Below are 5448 nucleotides of genomic sequence, written 5' to 3' on the forward strand. Positions count from 1 at the left end.
TTTGGCCTTATTTCAATACTGGAAATGACTCAAAACCTCTTAAAATCTTTACATTAGGGCCGGCCCGGTGGCGCACTGCTACAGTGCACCACTTGGGAAGCGCGGCGGCGCTCCTGCCGAGGGTTCGGATCCCACATACAGACCGGTTCCTGCTCACTGGCTGAGCGAGGTGCGGGGGCAACACCGAGGGTTGCGATCCCGTTGCCGGTCCCGGTCTGGTACGGGCGCGACACTGAGGGTTGCGATCCGTTGCCAGACATGAAAAATGACAAAAAAAGGAAAAAAAAAAAAAAAATCTTTACATTAACAGATTCTGAATGAGGAACTATTGGAAAACTTTCTTTTTCTTTCAGTTAGTGGACATAACCAGTGAATCTAGCCTTGACAATCCTGTATTTTTTTCAGTTTTTCCTATAGATAATGAGAATAATTTTTATCTCAGTTTCAGCAGCTTCTAAAAAAATGTGGTTATTGTACCTATTTTATAGATAAATTATGGGGTCCAATTGCAAACTGCTTTAGAAATTCTAAAATAAAATACTTGAAACATGTGTTACTTAAGAAATGTAGATAGTTTCTATAACTGGTCACATGGCCAAAGCTGATTTTATAACTACCTTCCTCTACTGCCCATTCTGTATTCCTTTTACCTTCAGCGAGCACTTCATCTGATCATGGTTCTTTACCTGGTGGAGTGACCCAAACCTTCATCCCTGAAGAGTCCAGGCCATTTGTAGACTTGCCTGGATTTGGTTGTTGTAACTTTCCGTTGACCTTACTCACAGGGCATGGTAGTTGTAAGAGACATCCTAAGGGATCTCCTGTATTCCAGATATACTCTTCCTTTCCTCCACTGTGAAGTAGTAGTCCAACTTCCCCTTGGTAGTCTAGGTCAATCACCCAGCCAACACTGGAACTCCTTTCTTAGCCTGTTGACTCATAGGCATGAGAAGCCCAAAGTGGCCAGGTGGCAGCCTTAATTTTCAGTTCAATGGTATCCTGCAAGCTTGTTCACCAGAAATGAACTCCGACCCTCATACCCAGAGATGGCGGCTTTTCCACCTCTGCCTGAGGGGATTAACTCTGCATTGCCTAAGGAAACAGTAATGGCTTCCACTGAGGCAGATACTGAGTAAGACAATGCTGATTCTCCTCAGGACCCACCCCCAGCAGCCATCTTTGATCTAGATCTATAACTAGACTCAAGGCCCAGCAGGCCCCTAAAGGTAAGGTATGAAGTGTGACCCGTGAGGAGGAGCATTACACTCCAAAAGATGTAAATGAATTTTCTACTTCATACAAACAGAAACCAGGAGAATATATATGGGAATGGATATTAAGGGTGTGGGATAATGGTGGAAAGAACATAAAATTGGATTGAGCTGAATTTATTGATGAAAGGCCTCAGGCTTCTCCTACTCATGGCGAAAGCGGCCGGCAGCCAGTGGGTACAAGCAGATCACATGGCGAGAGGAAGCAAGAGAGAGAAGGGGGAGGTGCCAGGGCCTTTTAAACAACCAGCTCTTGTGGGAACTCATTAGGGCCTTTTAAACAACCAACTCTTGTGGGAACTCATAGAGTGAGATCTCACTCAGGCCCTCCTCCCCCAGGGAGAACATTAATCCACTCATGAGGGATCCACCCCCGTGACTCAAACAGCTCTCAACACTGCCACATTGGAGATCAGATTTCCACATGAGTTTTTCAGGGGGATGACACATCCAAACTCTATCATTCCACCTCTGGCCCCCCCCCCAAACTCTTGTGCCTCAGATATGAGATAAACTCTTGTGCCTGTCACATATGAGATATAATCATTCCATCCCAAAAGTCCCTGAAGGCTTGTTCCAGCAGCAACTTAAAAGTCCAAAGTCCAAATTCTCATCTCAGACCAAAAGCAAAAGCCCTTATAGCTGTGAACCTGTAAAAATCAAAAACAAATTTATCTATGTCCTAGGTACAATGGTGGAACAGACATTGGGTGTACGTTCCCATTCTAAAAAGGTGGAATAGACCAAAAGAACGGATGAACGGGCCCCAAACAAGTCTGAAACCCAGCAGGGCAGACATTAAGTCTTAAAGCTTTGAAATAATCTTCTTTGACTCCCAAATCCTGCATTCTGGGCACAGTGGGGCCTTGCTCACCCTTGCTCCCACAGCTCTGCTGGTGCCTGAAGCTTTTCCAGGTCTGGCTAGCAGGGTGGATACTTTAGGTGGATCAAAAAAGGATGCAGTTCTTGGTACTGGTATAAAAACAGAGACTCTGATCAATGGAATAGAATAGAGCACCCTGAAATNATGCATAGGATGCTGTGAGAGTATGAAGGGACAGTACAGCTCAGTTATTGAGCATCATGCCAGTGGTTATACCAGTTAATGTAATCTTGGATAAGTGTGTTCAAATTCGTGTAGACTCAGCTTTTACAGCTCTCACAGTTTTAAGTGAGGACAATAGCTCCTAACTTATAAATTTGTTCTCATAGTTTAATTGAATCTGTGACTGTCTGAAAGATCCTTATCATAGTGCCTGACACATAATAAACCATCTAGAGAGATCATTTCTCTTGGGCTGAGCCTCCAAAGGAGCAAAACTTAGTCCAAGGAAAGAAATGAGGAAGGATAATTAAAGGTAGTGAATGGTTTGTGTAGAGGGAGGAGAGTATGACCCCTGTTAAGAAAAAGGAAAAAAAAGCTAAATACTATAGAAGATCATAGCCAGAAGATGAAAATAATGAAGGGCTCTGAATAGTAAGCTAAAGGGTGGATAATTTTGTACTGACTTATCGGGAGTTATTGACAGATTTAAATGAGGGGGAAGATTTAATAAATTTAAAAACTGAAGGCTTGAGGGACAATTTCAACTACACCAAGAAGCAATAGGCAAATCCAAACCTTGGGATAGTCTGTCTGCAAGGCAAAGGTGTAGGCAAGGGACATTATTCTAGATTGAAAACAATTTAAAAGAGCTAATAAGCAATTGCAATGTGTGGACCTTGTTTAAATACAGATTCCAATAAATCTAATATAGAAAGCTCCTCTGGCCAAGAACAATGGGCAAAGATTATCCATCATTTACATATTATTAAAAAAGAGGTTATTGTAATTTCCATTTTACAGGTCAAAGAAATTCAAAAAAGATACATGAATTTTCCAAAGATACACATACAGTAAGTAACTGAGCCAATATTCAAACCTAATGTCATCTTAATAATGTTAGTTCTTACGTTGCAAAACACTGCCTTCCATAGTATATCGCTATGATAGATTTTGCTTGTGCAGGCTCAAGACACTGAGTCAAGCCTTGAGTTTGGAAATAGTTTTATAAACAGAGACTTTCAAAGAATATCACATTTTTTCGCATTCCACTGGTATGGAGAGATGGGTTTGTAGTTAAAAAACAAAACAAAACAACTTGCTAGGTCACCAAGAGAAAGCCAATTTCACATGCCAAAACTGTACTCGTTCTATTACTCTCACTGTTACTAGGTTATGAGGAAGGAGAGAGGAGGAAGAGTTGAGAAAGTGTCTGGTAGTGTTGGGGAGAAAGGGAAAGAATACTGTATTGATGGGTTAGGTGGCTTGCAAGCTTGATGGAGGAATTCAATTTGCTTAATATTGGTTGTGAATAGGTATCTTGAAAACAAGCCAGGCAATTTTCCTCTCTCATTTTTTATTCTGAAAATTTCAAAGCTACAGAAAACTTGAAAGGATGTGTAACAAACATTGATATACCTTTTGCCTGAAATCACTAATTGTTAACCTCTTGTTATATGTGCTTTTTCTCTATTTATATATACATCTTTTTTTATTATTGAACCTTCTGAAAGTAAGTTGCAGCCAACCTGTGCTTCAGTATATATCTCCCAAGAACAAGGGCGTTTTATTTCTTACCTATAATAATTTTATCATATCAAATTTAACAGATAGCAATGTTATGTGGTTTACAGTCCATACTGAAATTATTATTATTATTATTTATTTATTTTTTTTTTAAGATTTCAGTTCCAGGGCTGACCCCGTGGCTCACTCGGGAGAGTGCGGTGCTGGGAGCGCAGCTGTGCTCCTGCCGCGGGTTCGGATCCTATATAGGGATGGCCGGTGCGCTCACTGGCTGAGTGCAGTGTGGGTGACACCAAGCCAAGGGTTGCAATCCCCTTACTGGTCACAAAAAAAAAAAAAAATTCAGTTCCAGTCAGGATCACACATGGCATTTGTTTGTCATATTTCTTTAATCTTTTTAAATCTAGAACTCTTTGTCTTTCACAACACTGACATTTCTTAAGAATGCATATCACTTGTCTTATAGAATGCCCACAATCTGAATTATACTAACTTACTTCTGATTAGATTGAAGTTAAATATTTTTGGCAAGAATTCTATATAGGCAATATTGAGTACTTACTTGTACAATTGCATTGTATCAAGAAGCACATAAGGTTAGTTTGTTCCATATTTTATGTTTTGTTTTTAATAATGTGCAGGATGAATATCTGCAATATGAATATTCTGTTTTTCCAGGAACTTCTACCCAATGATTTTAGCATTAGTCGATTATTCTTATGTGAATGTTTTAATACATTGGTGATTATGGAATCAAATTTTTAACTAATGTCTTTTCTCACCCATAGTAAAGATTTCTTGTCTTGAACCTGAAGATACCTTCTTGAACAAGAAAGCTGTTAAGCATGACTTCACATCATTGAGTGGGAAGAACGTAGCCCAGCCAATATGTTCTAATGTGAGATAGACTGAAGGCTGTGGAGTATTCTTGGCAATAGACTGGAAATAAGGGGCAGATGGCTAATAAAGTTTTTAGAGGCTGCCATCAACATGCCAACCCAGTAAAACCAAAAGCTGGTCAGTTTTCAAGGTCTGGGGGAGAATATCCACTGCTTACTGGGTGTTGAGCTTGAAAGAGCCAGCCCTCACTAAAAGAAGCGTTACCTTACCCACCACCTTTGTTCACGGCTCAATGGAGTTTGTGACAGCCTTGGCAGACCTCCAAGCAAAGGCTAGCTGTCCCATCTGTCTGGACTACTTGAAAGACCCAGTGACTATCAACTGCGGACATAATAATCTGTCTCTCCTGCATCATTACGTCCTGGAAGGATCTACATGATAGTTTCCCCTGCCCTTTTTGCCACTTTTGCTGTCCAGAAAGGAAATTCACAAGCAATCCCCAGCTGGGTAATTTGACTGAAATTGCTAAACTACTCCAAGTACGAAGAAGCAAGAGGAAGAGGCGTGAAGAGAAACTTGTATGTGAGATGCACAATCAGATTCTGACCTTTTTCTGTCAGAGGGACCTAAAGGTTTTATATCCTCAGTGCAGTTTCTCCACTGATCACCAGCATCACTATGTTTGGCCCGTAGAAAAGGCTGCCCCCATCATAGGAAAAAACTGGAGCACAACATTAAACTATGGAAGGAAAGAGTGGAACAAGTTGA

The 5448-nt window shown here is 40.8% G+C and overlaps 1 pseudogene; it reads left to right on the top strand.

Annotated features, from left to right (window-relative positions):
* The first annotated feature begins 4645 nt into the window (after window positions 1-4645).
* On the top strand, window positions 4646-5443 carry LOC103583212 (annotated as a pseudogene).
* Window positions 5444-5448: the final 5 nt, after the last annotated feature.

Source organism: Galeopterus variegatus, unplaced genomic scaffold (assembly GCF_000696425.1).
Source record: "Galeopterus variegatus unplaced genomic scaffold, G_variegatus-3.0.2 Scaffold20641, whole genome shotgun sequence".
NCBI classification, from domain to species: Eukaryota; Metazoa; Chordata; class Mammalia; order Dermoptera; family Cynocephalidae; genus Galeopterus; species Galeopterus variegatus.